Source organism: Meriones unguiculatus, chromosome 14, assembly GCF_030254825.1.
Source record: "Meriones unguiculatus strain TT.TT164.6M chromosome 14, Bangor_MerUng_6.1, whole genome shotgun sequence".
In the NCBI taxonomy this organism is placed as follows: Eukaryota; Metazoa; Chordata; class Mammalia; order Rodentia; family Muridae; genus Meriones; species Meriones unguiculatus.
The window spans coordinates 77449945-77468504 of record NC_083361.1 but is presented as its reverse complement, the minus strand read 5'-3'; the positions used below and the strand labels follow the sequence as shown (position 1 = coordinate 77468504).

Here is an 18560-nt window from a genome sequence, read left to right as displayed (position 1 = left end):
ACACCACAAGTTGCTTATCTGAGATTATCCCTTAAAGACTAGTCAGAAAGCTTATGATAAGCAAATAAGGCCAGCTGAATATTTTAGAATTTAAAAGTAGCTAGAAGAACTTTGTGCTGCTTATGCATAGGGAATCAGTAACATTAATTTCTTGTTTTAGGTGGCATTCGCAGGCATGATGTAAGGGCAGCCAGGACTTTGTGTAATCTTGGAATCTACCGGTGGTCTGCACAGAGCTAGGATCTTTTAATTCCATAGAACATGTTTGTGTACTTTAACAGCAAAGAGACTAGTACACTCACTAAACAGAATATGAACAGACTTTCACGATACATGATATTCTGATTTTCCTTCACCAGAGACAGCAGCCTGCCACAGTACCCACAGCCTTAAAGGGATCGCTGAGGTAGGGGGAAAGCATTTTGAAGGAAATGCTGAGTTGTAGCAAGATGGGAAGGAAGACAGATGCTCAAAGCTAGTTTCACAGCCGACAATGAAAATGTTTATTGATGCATTGTCAGAAGAAAAAGGCAAGTGGAGGAAATGTAATGAAAACATAATAATTACACTGTACATTCATGACCTCAAAATCCCAAACAGTGGAAAGCAAGGTGTGAGCATAGGAAGGAGCCAGATAGCACAAATGAAAGATGTTTGCTGCGTTATTTTTGGAAGACCTGCATGATTTGGGTTACCCAGTTTTTCCGCCTTTGTACTCTGCCAATGTGCATTTGTTCACACTAATGACCTTTTAGTATAAAAGTCCCCCAAACTGATGCCGGGACTCTTCTTATCTCATTTACTTTGTTGTGTTATTGTTTTGTTTGTTTATTTGCTTGTTTGTTTTAACTGAAGGAATTGGAAGAATAATTAACCTTTCAGGACTTTCTCCTGGGCGCATTGGTAGGTAGAGTGTTCTTCCTTGGTGCTGTGAATATACATCATAAGGCTACTGCTATCAGCCAGGTTTCTTTTCAATGTCAACTCAACCAACCTTTTCTTGGTTTTCATTCACGGTGTTCTGTTCCGCTCACACCCACAGTCCCTCCTCTGCTTTTATTCCTGCCCTTATCCACTCCCATCTGCCCCAGCCACATGCTACTGCTTCATGCGCTGTTGGCCGGCCAACCCACAGCTTCCCGAAAATGTTCTTTCACTAGTAAGCACTCTGAATTTCTCGGGAAGTGGCTGGAAAACAAATGCCTTTGTTTTTAAAGTCATCTTCCAAACTCCTAACCCATCCTTTTAAAAGTTCCTTGATCCAAACAACACCGTTATTTTCGAGCGCGGTTTCTGAGTCTAATTCATGCCATTTGCTCAACATACTTTAACCAGAAACTCCTGAAAGGTCCTGTTTTTCTTAATCTTTGTTTAAAAAAAAGTTAGAGAATTCAATCTACCCTTAAAAAGTAAACATAAAAATAGTCTTCAAATCTCTATTAAGTCATTTATTCACCTATTTTACAACCATATGAATAATTTTTGATGTGTAATATTTTGTGATAACTCTTTGAGCAAATGGACATATGAAAATTTGAATCTATCTTTGAGGAACTTTAAGTGAAATAGGAAGGATGACGTATTGGTACAAACAAAAAGACAATCCTAAGTAAAAAAACCTAAGTAAAAAAAAAAAACAAACAAACAGGTATCATAATCTAATCTCATCAAAATGAAAACTCAAACAGAACCTTTATGGGGACATCAGGATAAGCTCATGAAGATTCAGCACTTGATTAGAACTTGAAGGTGATAAAAAGAGTATGCAAAGGCAGGCCTGCGAAAGACACACAGAAAGGAGTGAAGTGTTTCAGGGAGGAAAGGGTCCATTGATGGTGCTTAGAAGGAATGTGGCACCGTGAAGACACTTCCTAACCAAGGGCTACACTCAACTTAATATTGGAGCCAAGGCTATTATTACTTCTTTAAAGTCTTGTTTAAAGTTTAAATATTGTCTTCATTTTCATCTTCCAAATCCCCTCATAGCCCATGAAATGCATCCTCCTCCCAGCTTCATGACTCTGTTGTTAAAGAGTGCACTAAGCCCCGTTAGTCCTGATTGTTGTACCATGTGAAAAGAGGTGTGCATTTAAGAACGTTTTGCTGGTCAGTGGTTTCGCTATAATTGCCTGATATTCATACCTAGAGTGAAAAACGAAGTAATGAGGGCAAGATTTAGTCTCTCAACTAAAACAACTAAGCCAGAATGAGTTATCAGACTGAGTAGATTTCAAGGGTGGACACAAAATTGCAAATGTCAATGAACCACAAGAGAAAGAAAGAAGGCTTCTTTTATTCTTCCCCCCTCCTACAGATGGAACTTCCACACATCATGGAGGGGAAGCTCATGGTATCCCAGGATACTTGTATTGAAAAAATAAAGGGGGTTTTATGAAGAGAAAAAGCAGGAAAGAAAAGTGAAGAAGAAAATCATTACAGTTGCAGATACCAGCAGTTTCTCTGAATAACTAAAGTAGACAGGAAATCTGGAAGACCTAGAGAAAACCAACCATTCATTTGAGCGAATGTGGCTCAGAATGATGTAGAGTAGTTCATAAAGTAGCCTTTGTTATTCTTTTTACATTTTATTCTATTATTCACACATTCTTTTCAAATATTGTGTATTATTTTCCAAGAGTTGATATGTTATTGAAAAAGTGTTATTTTTTTATGTTTTCATGGTGTGTGTGTGTGTGTGTGTGTGTGTGTGTATGGGAGTGGCATAGGAGGGGTGGGAGAGGTAGATAGGGGTGGGGTGTGGGCAGGGGGAGGAAAGGAAGAAAGGGAAACTGTATTAAAGATATATAATAAATAAAATTAAAATAAATATGAGAAAGAAAGAAAGAAAGAAAGAAAGAAAGAAAGAAAGAAAGAAAGGAAGAAAGGAAGAAAGGAAGAAAGAAAGAAAGGAAGAAAGAAAGAAAGAAAGAAAGAAATTTTGTTAAAACAATAAAAGAATGTTTCTTCTCACCACTTCTCATGAATATTGCCTGGAAGGTTCTAGGTAATAATGCAACAGAGCAAGAAAAAGGAATATAATTGGAAAACTAAAAGAGAAAGTCCCTGGTCCCCTCACTAGGGACCCACTTGGAGACTGTGTCTATGGGCTACATCTGAGCTGGGGTTTTAGGTCCTCTCCATGCATTGTCCTTGGTTGGGTTATCATTCTCTTCAGAGCTCCTAGGGATCATTTTTTTTTTTGGTTCTGTTGGTCTTCTTGTGGAGCTCCTGCCCCTCCAGGTCTTTCTATCTCCCCTTTCTTTCATAAGATTCCCCACACTCTGTCAAAAGTTTGGCTGTGGGTCTCAGCCTCTGCTTTGATACCTCAGTAGAGTCTTTCAGAGGCTGTCCTGTCCTGTTCCCTGTCTTCTCCTCACTGGCAGGCTCTCTGATCACCTCCCCCTGGGGGGTACAGCCTTGCCAGGCCACAGAGGAAGGCAGTGCAATCAGTCCTGATGAGACCTCATAGGCTAGGGTAAAATAGAAGGGGAGGAGGACCTCCCCTCTCAGTGGACTAGGGTAGGGGCAAAAGGGGAGAAGAGGGAAGGAGGGTGGGATTGGGAGGAGACAATGGAGGGGGCTACAGCCAGTATACAGACTGAATAAATTGTAATAAATGATAATGATAAATAAAAGGAAAAAAGAAAACCAAAAAATGTCTTTGCTAGCAGATTATATAAGCATGTATGCAGAAAATCCCAGAAAGTCTGAAGGAAAGCTACTTAAAGTTCTAAGCAATTTTTATAATCTTGCAAGATAAAAACTTAACACATAAAGATAAGCTGTATTCTATATACTATGGATAGAGAAAATTAAATAAAAAATATTTTCATCATGATCAAAAAGGTCATACAAAGATATATAAAAGACGAACAAGCCATATGCACTGAAAACTATAATGCTGTATATATGAATGTGTATGTTGTGTGTGTTTGTGCATGTGTGTGTGTGTGTGTGTGTGCATATACTAGAGACTGAGACTGAATCTAGGAACTTGCCCATGTCAGGCAAGCACTGTACCATTAAGTAATAGCCAATGTTAAAGAATACATTTTAATGGTATATTACTGTAATGTTGGAATAGATGGAAAATTGACTCATAGAGCTAACACAGTCCCAACTCAAATCCCAGTAGTAACCAGAAATCTTTGAAAAAGAAAATTAAAACTTACTCATAAGGCATTAGGAAGAACATTTTTATTAAATTAAAAATTTTTTAATTAAAAAAAAGAAAATTAAAACTGAAGAAAAAACAATATCTTGATATGTAGATCTGCAGACAGCAGATCTTCAACAAAGGCACTAGACCATTCAGTTGAGAAAAAGCATAAATTTTCAAATAATGATATGTGAAATATTGATTATCCAATATTTAATATTAAACAGACTTTAATCTGCTTTTAAATGGATTATACATCTACATGAAAATTGCAAATAAAGTATCCAAAAGAAACTGTAAAAGAATATTGTCATGATATGGATTAGGTATAATATCAAATTGATAAAGCAAACGTGGCTAAATTAAAAGCTACTGTTATTTGAAAACAATGTTCAAGACACATACAATCAGTCTAAAACAACAACAACAAAAATGTAGTGGTAAAATAGCTTCTAATATCTCACTATACTCATAGATCAGTGCCTTGCTCAGCCATCATCAGAGACACTTTGTCCTGCAAAGATATGAAGAAATACAGACCCACAGGCAGATATTATGTAGAGAGTAAGAGGCCTTGGAACACTCATCCCTAAACAGGATATCTCCATCAAAGCTTATGATTTTTTAAGCTCCCCCCTCAGAGCTTATGGAAGAGGGAGCAGGAAGAATGTAAGAGCCAGAGGGAATCAAGGAGACCAAGAAAACAAAACACTCTAAATCAACAAGAGCAAAGCTCATAGGAACTCACAGAGACTGAATCTGTATAGACAGGGCCCTCGTGGGTCTGCGTGGGGTCCTCAGCATATAAGTTATGGCATCCAGAGTTACATTTTTATGGGATTCCTAAGTGTGCAAATGAGTGGGTCTGTGATTCATGTGCCTTCTCTTGGGCTCTTTTCCTTTTGGGAGGGGTGGGGGGCTATCTTTTTTCAGCTTCAATGTGATAGCTTTTGTTTTTATCTCATTATCTCTCAGAAATCTGTTCTTTTTCTGATGAGAGAAGGAGAAGACTGGATCTGGATGGGGAAGGAGGTGTGGTGGGGCTGTGAGGAGTAGAGGCAGAAGAAACTGTAATTAGGATATAATATGTCAGAAAAGAATAGATTTCAGCAAAAGGGAGAAAAGAAAGAAACACAGACAAGCCACTGAATGAAAGAAAATACTTGGCATTGCATATTTGATGATGGATATGTCTATAATGTAGACAGAAAAATTCAAAATGCAAAATTTGAATAAAAAGAAAACAAAATTAAAATAAGAAAATCTGAATAGATAATTTGACTGTGTAGATAAGCAATTATCAAATAAGCATGGGGAGGTGATGAAGAGAACAAATCATTCTGTAAACAGTAATTAAATCTCTAATCTAGTACTGTGACACACATGGAAATAAGCAGAGGTAGAGCATAGTACTCAAAGATGCAGAGGTTAGGAATTCTGATATATTGTAAGGCTATACAACGGTACAAGCCCTTCAGGATAGTTCAGACCTCATTTGAGAACTTACGCGTAGCCCTACTATCTACAAGTTAAAAATACCCTTTGAAAACATTTACCCAAGACAAATAAAATCATATGAGCAAATATTCATAGTTACTTCGGTTTTCACACCCCTAAAACGAATAGTATCACCAACAACTTGTTTCCTCCTCACACAGTGGAATACTACTGTGCAAGAAGAAGGACTGAGCTATTGATAAATGGAACAAATTTGATATATTTCAAGATAATGAAAGGGTGAATGCTGAATGAACCTATTTACACAAAATTCGCATGCAGGGAGACAGAATAGAGAAGAATAGTTGCTTGGAGTTGGGGTTAGGGGAGGCAGGGGAAGAAGTTGGATACAGGGATTGTAAAGGGGAATTAGGAAACTTTTTTGAGGGTGATGGGTAAGCTCACTATCTTGAATAAATGGTTGAATATGTCAAAACTTATCAAGTTGTACCTTGCTGAAACTATTTTTAAATTTTCCTTTAAATGTTCCTGGAACCATTAGAAAGTCTCACACGCCTGAGTTTTTTATCCTAAGTGACAAGTTTTTATCATTTCATGTTAAGATCTTGTAATTTAACCTTTTTCTCTGGGAACAGTGGTTGGGAGATAGAGGAGTTAGGAATCAATGACCTTCCATCAGGAAGGAGAGTAAAGGGTACAGCCAAGCTTAGTCAGAGGGAAGGGCAAACTTTGAAACAAAGTGTGTCTCTCTTGGCCCAATTGTTTTGCATTGCCAATCTTTAACTATTTGCCTATAAAATTAAAGGATCAGACCCCACAATACTTCAAGTATCTTGAAGTTGTAATATATGGATACCTAAACATAGCCTAATCTTCAGCAATCCCATTTTCTCCTTAGCTAAGCACTTCCCAGTAGCCTTAATTTTCCAATAGCTATGTTCTGCAATATGGAACTCTGAATGACATAGAAGCTGGGACTCTCTCTCCAGGAAGAAAGGAAACTGTCTTGAAGCTACCAGCTTAGAATTTCTGGTTGTTCTGTATTACTAACAGAATGTATATGAGTATAATAGTGACACTATTAATGGCACTGAAATGCTAAAAATACAGCTTGCAATTTTTCTATCAAAAAACTACTTTCCTCTACCCCTCCCCATTTCTAATTTACAGATGGAGAAATAGGCTCACAGAGGGTAAGGTAACCTGATTCTCTACCTGTGAGTTATATGAACTGGATAAGTTATCAATCTGGAGTTATTACCTCCACAAAATTTTGAGGATTAAATAGTTAACACTTGTAAAACTAAAGTAACCCTGATAAATAGCAAATGCTATGTCTATGAAATTAACTTAGTTTACATAGTAAACAATAATTCTATGATTGATATTATTTTTTTATTGTTTTTAGTCAAATACATTTGGCCAATGATCAATAATTAGTCTGAAAATTATTGATTCATCTTTCTTAAGTGCTTAGTTCAGAGAGCAAAATCCCCCATATAGGTAGCTCCAATACAGTGCCTGAGAATACATCTAAGGATTTTATGCGATTGTTATTATTAATGGGAGCATAATTTAATATATTTACCAGGGATCTTACACACTTACAACAATCCATTGCATATTTGGCCATTATTTTATATTTTAAAAGACTGACATGTAAGCTCCTTCCTCCAGTTTAAAAGAATGATCTCCCAAGTGTTGGCCCAGGAGTATTTTCTGAGACTGATACTCCAACCAACGACTATGAGTGGAGATAACCTAGAACACCTGCACAGATGTAGCCCATGACAGCTCAGTCTCCAAGTGGGTTCTCTGGTAAGGGGAGCAGGGACTGTCTGTGATATGAACTCAGTGGCTGGCTCTTTGATCACCTCCCCCTGAGGTGGGGGACAGTCTTATCAGGCCACAGAAAAAAAAATAACAATGCAGACAGTCCTGATGAGACCTGATAGGCTAGGGTCAGAGGGAAGGGGAGGAGGACCTCCCCTATCAGTGGACTTGGGGAGGGGCATGGGAGGAGATGAGAGAGGGAGGACAGGATTGGGAAAGGATGAAGAAGGGCACTACAGCTGTGATACAAAGTGAATAAATTGTAATAAATAAAAAAAATTAAAAAAGAATGACACCCATTTTGATGGGGTTGGATGTTCATGAATGTTTTAGGGTAAAATGGAAAGTGAACTTCTTATTATACACAAGCAAGCACACACACATATCATATATTTGCATAATATATTATATTATATATATTGATGGGTAATAATATTCCTACCAAGACACCTACTAAGTCCACTACCAGGAATGGGTTACTTTGGGGGAGCTTTTGATGAGTGAGGTCCCAGAGACCCATGAATGTTACGGATCATTGCCTGTGGTATTGATTACCGCCCCGATAACTTCACGGAAAACCCCATTGTTGAAAATACTACACTCTTGAGTCATAGGACATGGAGAAATCAAGCAGGATGCCTTGTCTCTACTGGCTCACTGTTGAAGTGCTGGAAGGCACTGTGCACATTATCGGAGGAGGAAGAGTGACCATCAGTCTCACCCACCTGTGAACCTAGGAGCTGCAATAGTAACTGGCCTGGAAAAAAATGCCCACTGGTACGAAGGTGGCAAGAACACCGTGGTGTAAAAACTGATTTTTGATTGGCTTCGTGTTCTGCTCCACAAGATGAAACTTGTACCTGGCACCATTGTGAAGTCTAAAACAAGGGACTAGACAGGTCATCCTGTGCCCTTGGGGAGAACCTGCTAGTACCGGTCTGCTAAATGGACCCAGTAGTAAATTGACCCCTAATGATTTATTGTTCTACCCATAGTTTAATGGACCGCTCAGCCCTCATCGCAGATGGTTCTGTTTGCACTTGATGGTGATTAACACAGAGACCCACAGCTGGTCAAGGTATAGCGCACAGGAGACTGTAGGATTCTTAGCCTGAGTGGGACATCTGAATCACACTACCTCCTCCAAAGGCTCAGGGATCTTTGAAAAGAAAGAAAAAATGAAGAGTAGAAAGTGTAAGAGCCAGAGGTAGTAAGTGACTACGCGGGAGTAGTGTCCTCTGGATACAAGAGGCCAGCTTCACACAGGAATTCACAGCAGTTGTGACAGCAGGTACCAGGCCTTCGTAAGCTCAAGCCAGACCAGACCCCAACAAAAAGAAGGGAGATGGCTCTGTTGATTCTTTGTATTGTTCTCTGATTCTAATTTATTGATTTTAGTGCTGAGTTTGATTACTTCATGCCACCTACTTCTGCTAAGTAGAATTTAGCCATATAGAACAACATAGACACACGACAATTTACATATACAAGAAAGAAAACTAACAAGGAGGACCCAAGGCAGGATCTTTGGATCTCACTCAGAAGGAGAAATAGAATAGACTGCAGAAGTGGCTGAAGAGAAGGCACAAGACAGGAGCCTAGCATAGCTGTCCTCTGAGAGGCTCCATCCAGGAACAGATCAAACAGGTGCTGAGAGTCACAGCCAAACACTGGGCAAAGTGTTGGGAGTCTCGGGGAACATGTGGGGGAAGGATAGAAGGACTTGCAGGTGCCAGGAGCAGCACAAGAAGATCAACAGAGCCAACTAACCAGGGTCCAGAGGTTCCTGGAGATCGAAGCACCAGCCAATGACTATGCATAGACTGGACCCAGGCCCCTTACCAGATACAGCAGACAGACAGCTCAGGATTCTCCAGCAAGGGGAGTAGGGGCTGTCTCCGACATGGGCTCTGGTGCCTGCTTTCTGATTACTCCTCCCTGGTGGGGCTGCCCTGCCAGGCCATGGAGGAAGAGAACAGGCTCAATCCTTATGCAAAGTAATGAGCTGGGGTGGGGTGGGTATGTGAGCAGGGCTGCCCTAATCTGAGGAATAGAGAGGGGAAGGGGGAAGAGGAAGGGAGGGTTGGACCAAGAGGAGAGGACAGAGGGTGCTACAACTGCTATGCAAAGCAAATAAATAAATGAATTAATGAGCATAAAAAGCAAAAGAATAAAATGATGATGATGATGATGATGATGATGATGATGATAACAAATCTCTTTTAAAAAGAAAAAAAGAAAGGAGATGGCCATAAAGTCCACAGTGATCTGAGAAGCAAATGATAATTCATAACTGCAGGGAGAGGGAGAGTCAATTTTCTCCTAAGTCTATAGTCCCTGGCAAGTCTACCACAGTCTTGTGGAGAGCTACATATCCAACAGGATTTGAAAAGCACAGATTGGACTTGATGGGTATTCAATGACAACAACAAAAGAAGATAGAAAGTACAACGTCTCGTGGGTAGGGAAGGATGATGGATTTGTGAGCAGTTGGGGTAAGGGGTGAAGATGATCAAAATAGGCTCTACAAAGTTTTTAAAGAACTAATAAAGAAAAGTCCCTGCAATTAAAAAAAAACATATTTGCAGAACATATTGTGATTAACAATTATTTCTCTTTCCTGCTGCTTTCTTTTCCAAACTCACATTTATGGTCCCTTTGCTCCTACTCATGGCCCATATTTGTTTTTGAACTGATTATCATATATGTTGGTCATCTCTAGTCCGATATCTCACACATTTCTCAGACTTTATACTCCAAATGTAACCTTGTTTTCTCCTCCCTCGTCCCATCAAATATGCTCCTCTTTTATCTTCCCCACCTACGAAACACCAACTCCTTCATGGAGTTGCTAAAGTGAGGTTCCTTTTCCTCCAGAATACTCATGTCCACTTCATCATGATATTCTGTGCTTTGCCTGTAACCACCATTCCATGTCAATTGCCCATCTGGGTATCAGCCCACAGGCCCATTCTATCAAATTCTTAGGATATGATGGATCTCATTTTGGCTCCTATATAAATGACAGATCCTTTTCCTCAAATCTCCCACCTTCACTCTAGAATTCTCACCCATTGAAAAAATTACACACACACGCACACACACACATACACACACACACACATCTTGTCCGTACCTATTTTCCACTCCCTACCCCTAACACTCTTCCTACCCTTACTCCTAACGTGTCTCCCATCTCCCTCACGTTGTCATGCCTTTAAGAAAATCGCACTAAGTCCAACTAGTGCTGTCTATGTGCACCTGATGAGCAGGGGCCATCAACTTGGGCAATTTGATAATGGTCACCCTCGACACCTGTACTGTGGCAAACACAAAGTGATAAGGTCATTTGTTTTTCATCACATATGTACTTGTTAAAAATTCAAACACATACATATATGTACATATGCATGCATACATACATGTACTGATGAGTGCACATGCAGGCACACACACACCATGCACCTCATAGCTCACATGAGGTACTAAATTTTATTGTCACCTACAGAGTCAGAATAAGAAATTCTATGCTTAAACTGAAGTAAAAGACACATGACATGTAAGTAGCTAAACGAAGAACCATGAATCACACCTTAAGCAAGGGCAAATACTGCGGGGAAGAGCACATACCACTTTTGCATAGTAACCAATTTTGGCTCTCAACACCCATGTTAGGCAGCTCACAAGTGCCTGTAACTCCAGCTCCGGGAATCTGATGTCCTCTACTGACGTCTGCAGAGTCCTGCACACACTTGCACAAACCCCCACACAGATACTCACATATACACATAATTTTAAAAGTTAAAATCTAAAAAAAAAAAAAAAAATGGTAAATTTGATGGTTAGTTCTTGTCAGTTTGACACAGTTACAGTCCCCTGGAAGAGGGAACTTTACTGGAGGAATTGCCTCTATCATATTGGCTTGTGAGCATAGTTATGGTGTATTTTCTTGAAATAGAAAGAAACGACTTAAGTGGGAGTGCCCAGGCCATTGTAAAGAGGGGCGTCCTTGCCAGGTGGCCCGGGGTTGTACAGGAAAGCACTCTGGGCAATCCAAGGAAGCCATGGAGTGCAAACCACTACCTAGCATTCCTTTATGGCCCCTGCTGCGGCCCCTGTGGGCAGTTCACTTCATCCCTGCCTTGACTTCCCTCCATGATGGATTATGATAAGTTAGTCAAATAAACTCCTTGTTAATCAATTTGGTTTTGGTTAAATACTTAATCATATTAATACAAGAGTAAAATAGGGCAGGATATCTCAAATTTGAACCTACGTCTGAGTACGTTCAGTTTTTCTTTTCAGTGCGCATTGTTTTACCATCATCACTCAGATTTTCCGCCTTTTCAAAGTAACTTGCTTCTCTTCTTTCCAACCTCTCAATTATATTTTGTTCTAATATTCTCCACATTGTAATATAAACCCAGCACTTTTGCAGGGTTAAAATCATTATGGTACCCTATGAAGCTTTAGCCTAATGCCTTTAAATTCTCATATCATATTAAATATGAGAGGAACAGTTAGGGCTTTGTGGCAAATAGGAATAAAAGAGTGTTTTTCAAAATCAATTGTGAATATGCTTTCATGTCCTCTTAGCCTTGTGATCCACTGTAGTAAGCAGCTTGAGGAAAGTAATCTCACAATCAGCTACAAGACTCTGATCTTAACGAAGCCATTGCAGAAGTGTTAACTAGAACATGGAAGAACTTCTAAAGGTGGCTGCTGAAAATTATCTTTTATTTCCATGCTGCTCAAGTATGGACAAGCAGAAAAATCTCAAATGGAAACAGAAATTCTCTCACGTAGCAGTTGCAACATGCTCAATGCACTTTATTTTCTAAGATATTTATAAGGAGCTATAAATTTCAGCTACTCATGTTTTTATAGACACACACACATATATGAAAATATGAGTGGCTGAAATTTATAGCTCCTTATTTAATATAAAACCTAGTTTAGAGATGAGGTACCTTTTATTAAAAAAAACACCATGATGAATATAGAGTTAAAGAAATCACAAAGCTAAAATGTTGACAAGCAAGTCACCCAAGCATGTCCTAAGGACTATGACAGCCAGTGTAGTTTCTGAGTAAGGGTAAGGCACAGTGCTGAGGGACGGAACTGACTCAGAGGTGCTCCTGGGCCACAGAGAAGAGTCTTGCTGGCTGGTCCTGGTTGCCTCCATCTGGTTACTGACTGAAGTTGAAGCTCATTCTTCCCCATTTCTCTGAAGAAGTACAGAGCTTAATCAAAACCACAAGATCCAGAGTTAGACTTCCTTGTCGACATTTTAGCTTTGTGGTCTTTAAACTCTATATTCACCATGCTGTTACTCTATAAAAGGGTACCTCATCTCTAAACTAGGCTTGATAATAACATTTGCCATATAGCTTGGGGGAAAGATTAAATGCTTCGGTTCATATATCTAACATAAAATATGTCAGCAAATGTAATCATTAGTGATTATTTCTCTTCTGAATATACCTGTAATTCTATGGATGTGCCACTAACATCTGTCCACTCACATTTGCATCCTCTTACTAGTTCATAAGCACCATTAATACCTAACCTGTATGACTAATTAGAACATGCTTGTGATTTTATAGTCAAGAGAGGGTCTGGACTGGTTTCCTAACATTATCTTGGGAGCTTCAAATTTTCCCTGACCCAGTTTTGTCTCAACCTGCTTAAAATAATTAATCTATTGATTCTTCCATCATTCAACATGGACATTTGCTCAACTATATTTATAGCAGCCTTATTAATAATATCCAGAATCTGGAAACAACCTAGATGTCCCTCAACAGAGGAATGGATACAGAAATTATGATACTTTACACAATGGAATACTATTCAGCTATTAAAAACAAGGAAATCATGAAATTTGCAGTCAAATGATAGGAACTAGAAAAGGTCATCCTAAATGAGGTAGCTCAGAAGGAGAAAGACACACATGGTATATACTCACTTATAAGTGGATATTAGCCATATAATATAGGATAAACATACTAAAATCTATAGTCCTAAAGAAGCTAAACAACAAGGAGGACCCTAGGGAAGATGCTTAATCCTCATTCAGAAGGGCAAACAGGATAGACATTAGAAGTAGAAGAAGACAAGGAACAGGACAGGAGTCCTCCACAGAGGACCTCTGAAAAAGCCTACCCAGCAGGGTATTGAAGCAGATGCTGAGACTCATAGCCAAACTTTGGGTAGAGGAGCAGGGAATCTTGTGAAAGAAAGGGGAGATAGAAAGACCTGGAGGGGACAGGAGCTTCACAAGGAGAGCAACCAAAAACCTGGGCTCAAGGGTCCTGCAGAGACTGATGAATCAACCATTCAGGGAGAGGACCTAGACCCCCTGCTCAGATGTAGCCTATGGGCAGCTCAGTCTTCATGTGGGTTCCCTACTAAGGGGAGCAGGGGCTGTATCTGACATGGACTCAGTGGCCATCTCTTTGATCACCTCCACCTGGTGAGGTGGCTTTACTAGGACACAGAGAAAGAGGATCCAGACAGTCCTGATGAGACCTGATAGGATAGAGTCAGATAGTAGGGGAGGAGCACTTCCCCATCAGTGGACTAAGGGAGTGATATAGTGGGTATAAAACAGAGGGAGGGTGAGACTGGTAGGAGATGAGGGAGGGGGCTACAGTGGGATACAAAGTGAATAAATTGTAATAAATAATAATAATAATAGATAAATAAAATCAATGAAACAAGTTTAATCTTGGGTTTTCTATGCTCCAATGTCTTTTAATCAGTAGTTTCTTTCTCCCTCCCCCTTCTCTCTCTCTCCTCTTTCTCTTTCTCTCTCTTACACACACTAAATTTTTAGACTTTTTGGAGTCCTTTTATTCAGCATTAATTTCATTTTTAAAATATTTCAATGAAGAGTAATTGAAGAGAAACTGTCTATTTTCCTATATAATAAAAGAAAAACTGCTGTGATGAAGAGTTTTCAATCATTATATCTAATTAAAAAGTTAATCCTTAAGCTTTTCATTTTTAAGTTCCTTAAAATGCAACAAAAGTTCCCCTTTCAAACTGGGAGACAATAGCACAGTTATTAGATAACACAGCTTCTATGGCAAAGCCACAAATGGAATTAAAGAATATTGGCTCAAGCTATTTTGAGGGAATTAGAAAAATTATAAAAAAACCTACCAAACCTTGGCCTTTATTGACCTGTTTTTAATACAGTGAAAACAATTACAGTACCGACAGTAGGGAATCAAAAAAGTAATTGCAATCTAAGCCTTTTACAGAGAGAAGAACACAGTCTTTGCAGTCCAGAGGACATGCAACACAATTCAACTAACTTTGCTAGAATGCATAAAAGCAACAATAGACCAATGAAGGACCTAGAAGAGGGTTATTCTAGATAGGTAAGCTTCCAAAATCCAGAAGAATGAGCAATCCTTAAAATCTATTTTATTTTTACTTGTGTGTATATGTATGTCTCTTTGCATATATGTGACATTCACGAAGCCCCCATAAAGGCTAGAAGAGGACCACCTCTGCCCCAGTGGTTGTGAGCTACACAACATGAGAGCTGAGAACTGAACTGGGTTCGCTGGAGAAGCAAGAAGTATGCTCAAGCAGTAGTCATCTTTCCTGCTCCACAGTGAGCCTTTTAAAATCACATTCCAAACCCTGAAGCCTGATGGAGAAGGCAAAATAGGATTACTAATCAAATACAGAGAATGTCTACCAGGCCTTGCTGATTTACTTTGAGGGCAGGAATTACAGTTCTAAATCCCCTAAACTTACACTGAAGGATGAATGGGTCCTCACTGACCTCTTTTACTTCTAGTTTATGCTTTAGATATTTTGGGAAATGATGAGACTATCAAAGACAGGAAGGATATGCTGGATGGCCAGACCTCCAGGAATGGCAGACAGATTCATAACACAGTAGTATAGTTTTATAAGAGGCTTCTTGGTTTTCATTAACAGGGACAATTAAGAAGTTTATTTACAACAACTGTCTACTCACTGCCACACTACTCTATATGACTTCTCATCCATTATAAAAATAATCCTCAGAAGATACCTGATAAAACAGGATCAGATGAATGGGGAGGAGGTCCCCCCATCAGTGGACTTGGAAAGGGGCACGGTGGAGATGAGGGAGGGAGGGAGGGACTGGGAGGGAATGAGGGATCGGGACACGGCTGGGATACAGAGTTAATAAAATGTAACTTATAAAAAAAATAAAAAGAAAAAAAGAAAAAAAAGAAAACAAACAAACAAAAATAATCCTCAGTAAAGCCCAAGTACCCACAGTTGCAAAACAAATAGGAATAGATGTCAACTCAGATCACGACCTTCACTGAACAAAGGGAATGAGCCTCCTAAAGGAAGATCATCATGATTCCAGATAAAGCTTTTAATCAAAATTTGCCAGGGAAGAGAGAATAGGAGATTGATCAAACATCTGCATAAATATTTTCTGAGATTCCATGGCCATTCTTTGTTTTCTGACTTGATGTATTCTAAGTGCAGTTGTGATTGTCAATTTGGATGAGTTAAGAAATGGCCAGGAAAACACACTTGGGGATGTGTCTATGAAGACATTTCCAAAGAGGATTAATGGAAGGAAGCATGACATCCCTGAGTGTGGGCAGCGCCACCCCATCAGCTTGCTGGACTTAACAGGAAAAGTGGAGAGAGCATGCTGAGTGTGACCAATTTCCTTTCTCTGCTTTCTATTTGGCCCAGATATGAGCAAGCCTCCAACCACCAGTTATGAGCCCCTCCTTCTGCCATCCCTTCTGAACAATGCTGAACTCTGCCCAGGAACCTCAATCCAAAATAAACACCTCATCCATCAATCTTTTCCTTGTCATGTAACTGGTCACCGAGCATGATAAAAGTAAGGATGCAGGCACACACAGTGTAATGAGAAGTGATGAGAAATGTGTGGTCCTTGCTTTGCTGCTGGTGATGTATATACAGTCAGACATAGTCTTGACTTTTCTGAGCCTTTATTTTCTCTAACATAAAAACAGCGATAATAACCCATCATCGTAGGGATGATCTTCTGAGGCTCAAATAAAAAATACAAAAAGCTTTGGGAATACTTATTATATTTTTGTAAGAGGGAAAAAAGTCAGCACTTATTCACCTCTACCAACTAGCACTCAGTACAGCTAGTAACTGTCCTTATACACTGGGTCTTTAATAAATGGATCTCATTAATAGGCACATGCCCATTTAGTGAGAAAGGAAAGGAGTAGAACTATGGAAAATATATTTAGGACCTTAAACCTTGCTGTTTGTAGAAGTGAACTAAAATCATGTTTTTTTCTATTTCCAAGGACAACACTCATCTCCTAGATAGCAGGAAATAGACATTTCGTAACACAGTGATTTAAGGTTTCAAAGTGAGTCAGCCATGCTTTGAATTCTAATGCTACCATTTACTCTACGTTGATATGGTAATAGTAAATAGCATAAACTCTTTTTTACAGCATTGTTTTCTTATCTAGAACTAGAGAAAATAGTGATCAGCTCATATATTTTATAACAGTGTCTAGAAAAATATTTATATGTAGCACATACTGGCATATACGGATCATAGTTTGCATTTGAGATGCTAAATATTATTCTTTTATCATTCTTTACAGTGCACTATTTAAGGATCACATGATGTCTTACACTTCACTATGAATAGTCTAGAGAAAAGGAAAACATCAAAGATTACTGAACATTTGCTAAGGTGATTAAAGGGCAGTGAGCTCAGGTATATGAAATGAAAGCTATAAATTCAGAAACATACAGTGTGAAAAGTTATGTCTAGAACGAGTGAGGTACCCAGCCCCAAATGGTACCTCTATAACGCCACCTCTATACCTAAGGCTCAGCAAACATCATGGAAGAGGTATGTAAGATGAGCAGACCAGGGGATGACAATTCCTGAGTTAGTGTCTTATAGACATAGCAGGGATGAAATCGCCACAAAATGGCTGCTTAAACAGGACTTCCGTAACATGAAGACCTGCCAACCTTGAGCAAACTTCACAACACCCTACTCCTAGATAAGGGGCTATAGGTAGTCGCTGACTGCAGAGAGAGGGAAAATCAACTTTCTTCAGGGGCAAGTCCCCTGATAAGTTATCTAATTCCAAAAGTTGCTCCTTAAATGGATGTACATATGAACACTAAATGGATATATACAAATATAAATATATATGAATATAATGATAATATTTTAGAAGGAGAAGTCATGGAATTGAGAAGGAGCTGAAGGACAGAAAGAAGGACAGAAGGTGGAGAGGGAGGGTAGAAATTATGTACATACACAGTACTCCTGTTTGAAATTCTCAAAAAACATTTTAAATATTAAACTTGAGTAAGATCAAGGAATCAAAAAGTAACAGTTCCAGTAGAGACTTAAAAGAGTGATAATTAAATATATTACTGATAGCTAGTACACACTCTAACTTCTCTCCAAAGTCTTCATATTACGACATTTACCTCCATTTTCACTAATAGTCTGGAAACCAAACATAATTCAACTTTATAAACAGCCCTCCAATCAGAGAAATACAGGGCTTGCGTAAGAACAGTAGGCCAATTTGCTAATGAATACAAGCTACATAAATAGTTACCAAAGATTCTGTGAACCCATTTCCTCATCTGTGCTATGGGACAGGTATTTTCACTTAAAATGCCTTCACAGGAAGGGAACTGAATACTACAGAAGCAGGAAAGAAGGAGCCGAGAATGATCATCTTACTGCTTCCTCCAGGATTCATGTGCCCTTCTGGAGGCCAATGTGAGAGGATCTGGACAGGGAAGAGCCAAAGGGTCTCTGCAGGAAAAGCTCACACAACTTGACTGGGAGATAAGAGCTGTCTGTGAGCTGCTAAAAAGTCGATTTGGCATCTGGTTCTTGCAGGCTACTTTTGCTATCAGTAATAAACCTTGTTTTCAAAACCCTTCCCAGAATGCGACATCTAAATCATAGCTCGTTTTGATCTTGCTGTAAAATATTTTGTATTTGATATAGAATGAATGTTTATGAATAAAATACAGAGTGGATTGAAAACATATCATGTTTTTATGGGTAAATTGTTTGGGGAGATGCTGGAAGAAACTGCTT

At 39.1% G+C, this 18560-nt stretch overlaps 1 protein-coding gene across 22 annotated transcripts in view; it reads right to left on the bottom strand.

The window, feature by feature from the left end:
* The window catches only part of Dlg2 (discs large MAGUK scaffold protein 2), a 1917798-nt gene that overhangs the window by 691778 nt on the left and 1207460 nt on the right, over nt 1-18560 (bottom strand). The gene's annotated exons all lie outside the window — the stretch shown is intronic.